Source organism: Bactrocera neohumeralis, unplaced genomic scaffold (assembly GCF_024586455.1).
Source record: "Bactrocera neohumeralis isolate Rockhampton unplaced genomic scaffold, APGP_CSIRO_Bneo_wtdbg2-racon-allhic-juicebox.fasta_v2 cluster11, whole genome shotgun sequence".
NCBI classification, from domain to species: domain Eukaryota; kingdom Metazoa; phylum Arthropoda; class Insecta; order Diptera; family Tephritidae; genus Bactrocera; species Bactrocera neohumeralis.
The window spans coordinates 16,260,440-16,273,234 of NW_026089624.1; the positions used below are offsets into that span (position 1 = coordinate 16,260,440).

The 12,795-nt window shown below is 35.0% G+C and overlaps 1 protein-coding gene and 1 long non-coding RNA gene across 6 annotated transcripts in view; one reads left to right on the forward strand and one right to left on the reverse strand.

Annotated features, from left to right (window-relative positions):
- The window catches only part of LOC126766239 (uncharacterized), a 107,599-nt gene extending 98,314 nt beyond the window's left edge, over positions 1 to 9,285 (reverse strand). Inside the window, exons 1-2 of one of the 5 annotated variants that reach the window (XR_007668754.1) lie at positions 8,325 to 9,285; positions 7,212 to 7,945 (exon numbers count right to left, since the gene is read on the reverse strand). This is a non-coding gene — a long non-coding RNA (uncharacterized LOC126766239). Of the gene's footprint in view, positions 1 to 7,211; positions 7,946 to 8,210; positions 8,303 to 8,324 lie in introns of those variants that run through there. The other 4 variants (XR_007668756.1, XR_007668752.1, XR_007668757.1 and 1 more) reach the window with 4 other exon arrangements.
- Positions 1 to 12,795, forward strand: part of LOC126766148 (uncharacterized) — an 897,272-nt gene that overhangs the window by 631,382 nt on the left and 253,095 nt on the right. The window lies entirely within an intron of this gene.

Consider the following 12,795-nt stretch of genomic DNA (forward strand, 5'->3'; position numbering starts at 1 on the left):
TTTTCTCTTTTACGACTGCTCCGACATATCATGCACTTGATGATCCCCCATATGAGCCATCAGTATCCAATGAGCCAATTTTAATAAACCAAAATAAGCTTGATTCAATTGTTGCCAAGTTGGAATTAACACAGCATAAATCGGAAGAGCTGGTTTCTATTTTGAAATCAAACAATTTGTTGGCACCCGGTGTAAAAGTCACAGCTTATCGTCTGGCAACACTCCAAAGTTTATTCCTTGTGAATGATGAAAAAACTTCTACATATTGCCCGGATGTAGGAAAATTTATGAATGCAATGGAAATAAAATATGAAGCAGATGACTGGAGATTATTTATTGACAGTTCAAAACTCAGCTTGAAGGCGGTTTTATTGCATAAGACCAATAAAAAACCTTCAGTTCCAATCGCCTATAGTACAGAAACGAAAGAAACATATGATGCACTGGAAAATATTTAAAAAATGGTTAACTACGCTAAACATATGTGGCGCATATGCTGCGATTTAAAAGTAGTAGCAATGCTTTGCGGTCTTCAAAGCGGCTATATAAAATATATGTGCTTTTTGTGCGATTGGGACACACGATTTTCCGGTGACCAATATGCATGCCACGGATGGAAACTCAGAGAGCACAGCAGGTTACAAACGGCCAATATTATTCGTGAGCTTCTAGTGCCGAAGGAGAAGATGTTGCTGCCTCCACTGTCGCCAAAAGAGTGAAGTTTTCTTGTTTTTAAAACTAATTTACGCGAGACTCAGCGAAGCTAAAATTAAAGAAGGTAAGTTATAATATCACATTCATTTCCCATGGTTTTCCATCTTAACAAATTAATTTTTTCCAATCAGGCGTACTAAATGGTTCAGATGTACGAAAACTGATTAAAAGTGACGCATTCAACAATATTTTGATTGACGCTGAATTGAATGCATGGCAGGCAATCAAAGAAGTAATAGAAGGCTTGTTGTGAAAGCATCGTTCTAACAACTACGATGTTTCTGTCGCAAGGATGTTAAGAGCATTCTCGGAAATTGGTGTCCACATGTCCTTGAAAATCCATTATTTACATCATCATATGGACTACTTCAGCAAACAATTGGCTACCGAATCTGATGAACAAGGTGAACGCTATCATCAAGTTGCTATGCCATTTGAAATGAGGTAATACTGATTTTTTATGTTTTCAAACTCATTTTAATAAAACAAAAACTTACAGATATAGAGGCAAAAAGTCGCGAAAATTTGCTGGTGGAGTAAGCTTGTGTGGCAAGACAGGGATGATCTTGATGATAAAGAATTTTCAGGAGAAGCAGAAGGGCCAACAGTGGAGTCACACATTGACATTATGTGTGGTTCAGAAACTGATGATAGCGATGAATGCGATGCCACTAGTCAGGAACAACCACCATCGAAAAAGTCTAGGCAATATTTGTTAAAATAAATAAAAATAAATAAATAAAATAAAAATAAAAAATTATAAAAATGTTTACTTTATTTTTTAGTAGTTTATGGCCAGAAGTCTGGAGTTATTGGGGAAAATTTATAAAAAAAAAGCGATAAATGACACTTTTTTGAATAAAAACAAATAGAAATTGTAATTCTTGATTTTACTAAATTTGTTTCATCAAAATCGGACAAGTGGTTCGCGAGTTATGTTGAACTACGTTTTTGCCAAAATGTTACAACTAAGCTAAACATCAAGATAAGGAAAAATTTAAAAGGTCATGAAAAAAACTGACACATACGAACGCCAAACCCTTTGAGGGTTTTACTATACTGACCTAGTACCATCACCCTGACTTGGAATTTCTCACCTCCCAGATTAGCTGTTGTACTGTGTAATTTCATGCAGGAACAGCGCCTGCCTGGTCCGCTAGTTTACTATAAATTTGACATTCAGCTTTTTGGCTGACACACTGGCTTGCGACGCTGCTTATGCTATTTGAGACGATTATTATATCGGGTGATTTTTTAAGAGCTTGATAACTTTTTTTAAAAAAAAACGCATAAAATTTGCAAAATCTCATCGGTTCTTTATTTGAAACGTTAGATTGGTTCATGACATTTACTTTTTGAAGATAATTTCATTTAAATGTTGACCGCGGCTGCGTCTTAGGTGGTCCATTCGGAAAGTCCAATTTTGGGCAACTTTTTCGAGCATTTCGGCCGGAATAGCCCGAATTTCTTCGGAAATGTTGTCTTCCAAAGCTGGAATAGTTGCTGGCTTATTTCTGTAGACTTTAGACTTGACGTAGCCCCACAAAAAATAGTCTAAAGGCGTTAAATCGCATGATCTTGGTGGCCAACTTACGGGTCCATTTCTTGAGATGAATTGTTCTCCGAAGTTTTCCCTCAAAATGGCCATAGAATCGCGAGCTGTGTGGCATGTAGTGCCATCTTGTTGAAACCACATGTCAACCAAGTTCAGTTCTTCCATTTTTGGCAACAAAAAGTTTGTTAGCATCGAACGATAGCGATCGCCATTCACCGTAACGTTGCGTCCAACAGCATCTTTGAAAAATACGGTCCAATGATTCCACCAGCGTACAAACCACACCAAACAGTGCATTTTTCGGGATGCATGGGCAGTTGGCCACCAAGATCATGCGATTTAACGCCTTTAGACTATTTTTTGTGGGGCTACGTCAAGTCTAAAGTCTACAGAAATAAGCCAGCAACTATTCCAGCTTTGGAAGACAACATTTCCGAAGAAATTCGGGCTATTCCGGCCGAAATGCTCGAAAAAGTTGCCCAAAATTGGACTTTCCGAATGGACCACCTAAGACGCAGCCGCGGTCAACATTTAAATGAAATTATCTTCAAAAAGTAAATGTCATGAACCAATCTAACGTTTCAAATAAAGAACCGATGAGATTTTGCAAATTTTATGCGTTTTTTTTTTAAAAAAAGTTATCAAGCTCTTAAAAAATCACCCGATATTTGTAGTTTTTGAGGGTGACATTTACATGTTTGCGCATATACATATGTATGAAAGTTTATGTATGCATTATCGTTCTGGCAATGCCATAAACATACATTATATAAACATATGTATGTATGTACATATAGAGCAATGCGCGCACATTTTAGTGATAAGTGATAATATCGTGATTTGAATGCGTGAAGGCTTGCATACATATGCATAATTGCTATATATTAAGCTGTTTCTTATATTATGATAGTCTGTTACGTATATAGTATACACATAGCATATAGACGTATGTATATTATATAATATTATCAAACAAAGGAAATATTTAACAAGTCGGTCTTATTTTCACATCGACTACAAATATTGTTTTGAAACACTATATTATTTTAATTGTAATCAATTATGAAAGCTATCATAGATATTCACAAAACGAATTTCAATTCAATATATGTATGTATACATAAAATTTGCTTTGCATTGCAACGCATAAAAATATATGCAAAAAGCTCAAATATATCTGTAATAGCAATACGTATTTCTGAGCATAATTTTTATTCAATACTCAACTCTATTCAAGTGCCAATGTTAAAATTTTTCCCTCCGAGTTAGCTGTGGTGATATACGCTCATCTTGTGCTAGTTGGACAGAAATATTTTTACGTTCTCTGCACAGACGAAGGTTACTTGCATTTGCATGTAAAAAATGATGCGTCTCATGAAGAACAAAACTGGAACAATAATTACATAAATGAACTTTGATGCACTGTAGTGCATATAATAACTTAACATCCCGTTTTTGGGTGGGTTGAATTAAACTGTGACAAAAAAAAATAGGCATTTATATGAAGTTTTTATATAATTTTTTAAGGCAATTAGTGATAAAAATTATACATTAAATCAGATGAATGGAAAGACTACTGAAATTATTTATTATTTTCTTTATACTATATATGTGCAAAACGGGAGGGTGACTAACAGAAGGTTTCAAGACCGGAGCATACTCTTGTAGAACCCCAAGAGGTGATCTAGTGACTGATCCCCAGAGCACAGTGAAAGTATAACGCCAGGAGAAGGCGAACTCGATTCCCCAATCGATGACGATGGAGCAGACGTTCCATTGCCCGACCATGAAGAGTTCGAATAGCAATTACCCGTTTGAAAAACAGCAAAGCGGCGGGGACCGATGGATTTCCGGTCAAGCTGTTCAAACACGGTGGCGGAGAACTGATAAGGAGCATGCATCATCTCCAAGCCGTTCGATACGACTTCTTCAACTTTCTGCTGGAGAAAATAATTCGAGCAGCAGAACTTAACAGAGAAGGTACCATCATTAAACGAAGAGCTGTCGCATGCGGCTAGGCTCCCACGTCTCTATTGACAGTCATAACATCGAAGTCGTAGATAATTTCGTCCATCTTGAACCAGCATTATCACCAACAACAATATCAGCCTCGAAACCCAACGCAGATTAACTTTTGCCATCAGGTGCTACTTTGGACTAGGTAGGCAATTGAGAAGTAAATTCCTATCTCGACGAACAAAAACCAAACTCTATAGGTCGCTCACGCAGAGACATGAACGATGACAACATCTGATGAGTCCATGTGACGAGTTTTCGAGAGAAAGGTTCTGCGAAAGATTTACGGTCCTTTGCGCGTTGGCCACGGCGAATATCGCATTCGATGGAACGATTAGCTGTATCTAGGTCATGTCGAACAAATGGACGAAAACGCTCCAGCTCTGAAAGTATTACCCGTCTTGTAGGGAAGGTATTAAAATAATTTAATGCAAGGAACATACATGAAACAATACCATAATACAAAGTCTAAGACATTTTATTTACTACGATTGATGACACTTAAACGTGTAAAATTCGACATTGTTGATGTTTAACATTGATATGGTTGATTAGTTGTTGTTGCGGAAACTATAGGCATTAGTGGTACAAGCGTAAATTCGCATGCACATTTGACGGTAAAAAAAACCTTTCCATCTCCCACACAATTTGTCAAGTTCGTAGCGATTGGTCAAAATATATAAAAATAATCAAAAAATATAAAAATATATGATAGCGGTCTTTCGAAACACGTCAATGACATCGTAACATGTGAAGAATCGTGCGTTTACGCGTACATGCACGAAAGAAAAAGTCAGTAAAGGGTGTTTCAATATAAGCTAGGTAAAAAAAACAAAACATGTCGCAACTATTCCACTAGAACAACGCAGAACAATAAGTGTGGGACGCAACCATTTGTTTGCGAATTACATTCCAAGCAATCAGAAAAACTTATCGCCGAAAACGGATCACACTTTACCACGACAATGCGAGCTCTCACATAACGACTGAAACAATTGTAATTTTAAGTACTCACTACATCGCTTTGATGAGACACCCACTGTATAGTCCTGACATGGCACCAAAATGGTTTTTTTTTTATTTCCGTACCAAAAGTATAAACTAAGAATTAAAAATTTTCGACACATAAAAAGGCGGTTGATGCGTTCAGAATGCATGTTTGGGAACCAGAGTGGCAAAAGTACTTCTACAGTTGGTTCAAACAAATGCAAACTATGTACATACATATATAGATCTTAATTGAGAATATTTTGAAAAACTATGAAGCGGTTTTCGATGAGTGATATTTGGTTTCGTTTATCCTGAAATATAAAAGGCAACCTTCATAGCTTCATTACTTTTTTTATTAGTTTATTTATTGTAATTTTGTAGATTTTGTGCAAAAACTTTTATCTAAGTTCGTTAAGGTCAATTGCTCATATGTGGTGACACATATCTGGTATTCATGTCAATTTTTAATTTTATGTAGTGCACCGATGATAATTATATTGTGTGTTTACTGTCAAAATTTGACGCTTTGTCCGTGGCAAAAGCTAAGGCGTCACCCCGGATTGCTTTGCATACTTTTCGTTACTTCAACACTAATTACCAAGTTTAACAAATAACACAATGACAATATTAAGGAAATTAGCTTAATTAGATATAAAGATGATTGAGGGAGCTGCTATATAGGGTAGTATTTTATCCACATTTTAGAATTGAAGTATGTAGACTTTTCTGTGCTTTGAAAAAAGACTCTTAATAATACGGAAAAATTAAAAAATAATAATAATTAAAACAACTTTTTCATTTGGTATATATTTTTCTATTGTGAAAGGGGTGTGTATATTTTATTGGGTGATTATATATAGTGCATCGATAACGTGCGTTTATTCTCCAATTAATGTTAATAACAATTGTAGTACATTTATTTTCGTTTTTCGTAATAAACAATCAATCTGTGAAACGTCATACAGACACGTACATATAGAGCCCATACCATGTTCAGCTAATCGCTTAAGATACTTCACTATTTATCGAGTTAGTTTTGTTCTATTCATATACACGGAATATAAGTACATATATACATATGTATGTATGTCAGCCATGCAGGCACTAAGAATGAGAGCCAGTGGATTGTATATCACGGGCAAACCATCAATAAGTTTATATAGTTATACTTACTGGGGTAAGTATCAGTCCAAGCAATTAGGCAAAAAATAGTAAAAAATCAATAGACAACAACTGTTGCATGTACATACAGTATAATGTCCATGCAATGCGCATGGGTAATATATATTTAATATATTGAAATATTACATATCGACATATATTACAAAACAGAATTCTATTCGGAAACTCTAAAAAAATTTTGTCAATCCATATTAAACAAAATACAGTTTTATAATTCACTTTTCCCAGTAGAGTTGGGCACGGCCAAATAAAGCTTATGTATATGTATAGTATAGTAAACAGTGAAAACTTTTAATTTTGTTCATTTTGGCCTTAATTTTTTGTGTGTGTTTGTTTTCTTTTTCATTTATATTTTCAAAAGGCTTTCTAATTGCATTTTATGCTTTTATTAATAAATAACGCATATATAGACTGATAAATATGGACTCGCTGGGAAATTTGCGAAAAATTTTATAGGAAATCATTTATATACTTATGTATATTACGTTGTAGTGTTTCAAATACATAGGGAAATGCATAAAATTAAAAAAAAAATGCATAAAAGGATTCTATAATACCCATATACTTACAAAAATGAAATCAACCTCTTTAAAAGGTGTGCTATTTGTTATCTAGTATATTTTTTGCTTTTTTTCTAATCACTCCATTTTATTTATGAAGGCTTCGAAATTTTCTTAACATAAACTTTTTGTTGTGCATTTGCTTTTCAACTTACTCATTCAATTATACTCATTCGCTTATTTCTACATATTACCTTTATAGACTCGAAAAGTCAATAATTTCTTATTTATTTTAAAAGTTCCAATACTTCCCGAATTCGGTCAATATTTGGAGCAGTTTTCACTCAAACTTCATCGCACTTAATATTTAATATAATTTCTGAAAGCTGCAGTAATTTGAAAGTCCGAATAATCACATATTTGATTGGCAAGTTGGAACCTATGTAAATGTATTTAGGATATAAGACAATGTAAGGAGATACGTACTTATATATGCTTAATAACTTTTCAGGATTAATAACTGTTTCTTAAGTTTTTTTCGTTAACAATTGTAATATTATTTTACAAACTTTTATATTTGCCACTTGTTTTAAACAAGTTAATAAGATTTATTCCAGATAAGAATTTTCACCTTCTTTAGAATAAATTATCTTAAGTCACTGAATTAGAATTTTCAATACGCTATAAGTGCGTATTAAGAACGACCACGTCGACGGTTTGTAGGAGTTCTCGCACTCTACTTGGCTACGCTTGTTGACTGTTCTTCCGTTAGGAGAGCAAGCGAATCAAACACTAAAATGTTCGATTTGATATAGTACTCCTGTATCGGTTGGTTACCAATTACTATTCTTCGCCTTTAGCCGACTCACAAAACTCCGAAGCCTAAAATGTAGATTTCGGTTAAAACGTGCTAAAATGTATGGACCAAGAGAGCATTTAATGCGGGAAAAGGGAATTCCGAAAAACACATTGCTCCCGGACAGGCGCACTTCATAGAAAGACAAGAGATATAATGCAAAGAAGTATGAGAAAATGTGAAAGGTTTACGCGCATGCCCTTGTTTAAATATTCAGCTTCTAGCCGACTAATTATTCTTCCCCATACACATTTCATATGTATATGTATGCAACAATGTATAAAAGTGTATATATTTATATATATATATATTCAATATATATACATATATATACATATATACAAATATGCAAACATTTATATGGATTTATGTTATATGCATATACATATTAACTTACTCGCAAAATAAGCAGGCTGTTTAGTAAAGATGCTGGCAAAAACTAGAGGCAACTGAACTATTCGTTTAACACAAAAAATACTTATGTCTAAAAAAATAATATGCTTGTTCAAACCTGAGATGGTTCCAATATGCTTGGCACCGTACCTTGTCGAAATTCAGGAACACATTAATCTCACATCGTTTACGGGTTAGTTAAGGCAGTAGGAAGAATCACTTAAATAAATTGTCCTCTCTACCAGCATTGTAGCATATGTATATGTACAATGTACATACAATATGTATGTAGGTTCTTGGACAGTTGCATACTCTTATTGCAAAGTTTCGAGAGAAACTAACAAGCAACTTTAAAATGATTTAATGGAATAGTTTGAAATATCGCTGGGTTTTGAGGCATTTGAGTTGTTTCGGTGGTCCACTTCTAGAAGTTAACATGGCTCCTTCTTTGTTACAATGGTTTAGCAACACTGTTTTAAGTGCTGCTGCAATTTTTAATATTTACGAGTTTACGCCTGGGTACTGCTTTATTCGAGTTTACGCCTAGATTATACCCTATATCAGCACCAAGGCCATTCAGCAATTAGTCTTAGTATTAAGTTTAGGAATTGTAGGATGATTTTCTTATAATTTGCGTTAGCACGTCACCAGAGTTGTGCACAATAGCTTCATACAGGTTTTTTGATGGATAGCACTGATTTGTTACCAATTGAGCAATTAATATCCTTGAGTCGCATCTTTCCATTTGTTTTTTACAAGAACTTTCTAGCTTAGCTGGAGTTAAATGTCATTTACAAGTATTTAGCGGAGTTGCAGGACGGTATTCGTACACCGTTTATGAAAATCTTATTGCATGTGAAAACAATGTGTATTGACTTAGCTTCATAGAGTTTTATTTACCACGGCTTTTTGGAGTTTAGTAGTCGATTCGTGCTCACTACTAACTACACTAAACAACAAGGTAGTATCTAGAAATGTGGCTGTTTTGTAATTCAACTTCCAGGTTGTGCGTGAATTGAATATAGAGAAGAGGGCCCAACACACTCTCTTGTGAAACTCCTGCTTATATTTCCTTAAGAATAGAACCCTCATCTCCCTGTTTAACGTGGAAGTGGCGATGTGATTAATATGATTTTACGATATCATGATGCTAATTCGGTAATATCAGTTTCAATTTCGAAAGCAGACCTCTATGGCGAACTCTATCGAACGCCTTTGCAACATCCAAAAACACGATAGAACATAATTTCTTCAAAAGGTTTTTCTGTAATAACTACCCGTAATTTGTGGATTTGATTAATTGTACAATGGATAGCTCAAAACCTAAATTTGTGTGTTGGAATTAAAGTTTTTCGTTCTTTGATTTTATTGCGACGTTTAATGATAATTAATTTTAAAGTTTCGACATTACAATATGGGCTTGTAAGTGGATAAGCAATTTTCCAATAAGTTGGAAAGTATTTAAGATGAAAAGTTAATAATGTTAGTAATTTTTACAATACTTATTGCAGGAAGCTGATTTGGAACCATTAGTAACCAGGTCGTAACCGGGGAGTTTTTGTTTTTCAGAGTTTTGATTTTCACACTCAGCTCATTGCATGTGAAACTTCCGATTTCTTCGCTTTCTTGACTGGAAACAGTAGGATAATCAAATATGTTTCATATGGGGGAATATGTTGAGTAAATAATCAGAAATTATTCACGCGTTCTTAAATTGTCTATAGCACTCAGTTTTAGTAGCTTGTAATCATTTACAGCTTTTCCAAAGGGAGTACTCGGCACTTCTTCAATTGGTTAAGGGCCTAACATATTTTGAAAAACTTTCTTTATGTCCCAGAGACACTAAATTTTATACCCGTTATGGTATGAGAGAGCTGTGCAAATTTAACGATGGACCTGGCTACCCCCACTTAAAGGTGAAATCGCATATCTCAGGACCCGACAAACCGATGTCGACTAAATTTATGTAGTACGTGACATTCTTCTCATGTTCCTATGTCACAGTGCGAAAATCGGCCTACTTCCCATTTAACACAGTTTTAAATTCCATTTGATTCTTTTACTTTCCAGTGTATGTAAGTTAACACATTAGTCGGCTAGTCTGCCCACTGTAGCGTATTTAGAGCTACTCCACACCAGCCAGTAAGCGTGGGAATAGTCCGCGTCAGCATTTTCTCATCAACAGGCAAATTCTTCGCTACCCAAATATCAGCGCGGTAGCAGCGATTCACCTGTTATCTAAACGACAACAACAACAACAGTATCAGGTGCAGTAACAGCAGAATAGACGAAATTGTGCCAAGCATAGGGAATCAGGCAGGGCTTATATTTTTAAGTTGTAGTCTAATGCCAGACTTTAAGAAGAGCACATAGTGCTTAGTAAAATTAAATTGTAAAAGTTAAAGTGTAATGTGGAGAAACAATTTGCTTAAATAAAAAAAGTTATCAAATTGTAAAAGTGGAGGTTAAAATTATTTCCTGGACAACAGCCGTAGGACTGAAGAAGTAATTTTTATTTCCTGAACAACAGCCGTCGGACTGGATCAATAATTGACGCCATACGCAATTGTGTGTTCAACAAGCTTTTAATAGCGCTAAAGAATAAATAAATTCATTGACACAGTCAGGGTGAAAGAGACATCAGAATGAACGAAGAGACTTTGAGGGTAATAGTGACAGCTGCCGTCACACCAGCTACGGAAAGGACTAGGGCCTCCTTCGAGAGGACAAGAGGACAATTGATAGAACGACTAAAAAGGTTTTAGAAACTCCATTACAAGTGGAGAAAAAGCATGTAGATGCGGAAACCCCTATGGAGACTGATCCAACTCTATCTCACTACAGGCAAGGAGGGAATTATAACCCCAATTGGAGGGCTTAGCGGGATTTTCAGAGAACCCGAATGGCATCCCAAAACTTTAATCAAAGGCCGACGGTCTATAATAACCCACACCCTCAAGAAAGGAAACAAAGAAAATACCTCGCCAGAGCGATCGGCAAAATATTTCGAAAATATAAAAGGTTAATCACTTAACCCAATATTCAGGTGAAAATTTTAATGAAAATGAGTCACAATGTGACTTTTTGGAAGATATAAATTTTTTTGACAATGATGGGATCATTGAGTTTGACTTTTTAGAAGTGGAAAAATATGAAGCAGTGACCATAGACCCGACTTTTCGGTATGACGATTCTCTAGAAGTAAATGATACCGCGTCTCAATGTGACTTTTTAGAGGAAATAAATTTTTTTTACGATGATGGGCATATTGGTTTTGACTTCTTGAAAGGCGTTGACGCAAAAATAGACGTACAAAAAGGAATTCATCACTATGAAGGTGGTGAAGAGAAAATTTTATATTATGAATGTAATAAAATAGATGCAAATGGGAATTTTCCTACAGAACCAGGGAATATGGAAAAGATTTTTTTTTATAATGGAAAAACATTCAAAAGTTTTCGCAAATTCAGATGAGGCTTTGCCGCTTAACACTAATGTGGTAGCCACCATTAGGACAGTTGATAACGAACCGATTTATTCAAAGTCGCATCCTTACCCGATAGCCACTTTAGAATTTATAAATCAGGAAATTAAATATTTACTACGAGATGGAATAATTCGTTCTTCTCGATCTCCATATAATAATCCTATATGGATTGTTGACAAAAAAAGGGATAAACGAGAACGGGAGGAAAAAGATGAGAATGGTAGTTGCTTTTAGAAAATTGAACGTCAAAACAGATACTTCGGTTATTTTGACTAACATGGGGAAATCGACATTTTTTATAATACTCGACTTAAAGTCAGGTTTCCACTAAATTAAGTTGGCGGAGAAGGACAGGGAAAAGACTGTGTTCTCTGTAAACAATGGGAAGTACGAATTTTGTAGACTTTTTTTCAGACTAACGAATGCGCCCACAATTTTCGAAGGGGCAATAGCGGTAAACTTACGAGGTTTTTCCAGCCAGGAGATAAAGCTTATGTTAGGACCAATAAAAGAATTGGCTATAAATTTGCAAAAGTTTTTACAGAAAATTGATATAAATGGATCTAGGATCAGCAGTTTTAATAAATAATAGGAAGGTTCATAAGCGTAACCTTATGTAAAACATTTTTTCTTCACCTTTATAGAGTTATTTTACCACTTTTGCGTACTCAGGGATCCGACAGCAAAATTATTAATTTTATGAAATCCAACTACATACCAGTTATTGACGGAAATGTAGCAGTTTGTGACAAATATGACTACTTAACGCATCGAACGAATTTGACGAATTACCTCACCGTCTTGCGGGAAACAGAAAATATATTTCATGTTTTCCCCAATCACATATGACTAAAGTTCTTCAGGCGGACATTAACCAAAATTATCGGTTGATTGACACGGTGAAAATTCACCATAGATAAGCGCGAAGCATATACATTGGCACTGTGCTAAAATACATAGCCGGAACTCCAGATTTCGACGATTTTAACGAACTAAAATTTAAAACACAAGAACTTATAGAATCTGATGACCGTCAATTTTATCTGAGTGTTTAATACAATAGCAGATCACAAATTGACTGAGACTGTTAACAAAATTATTT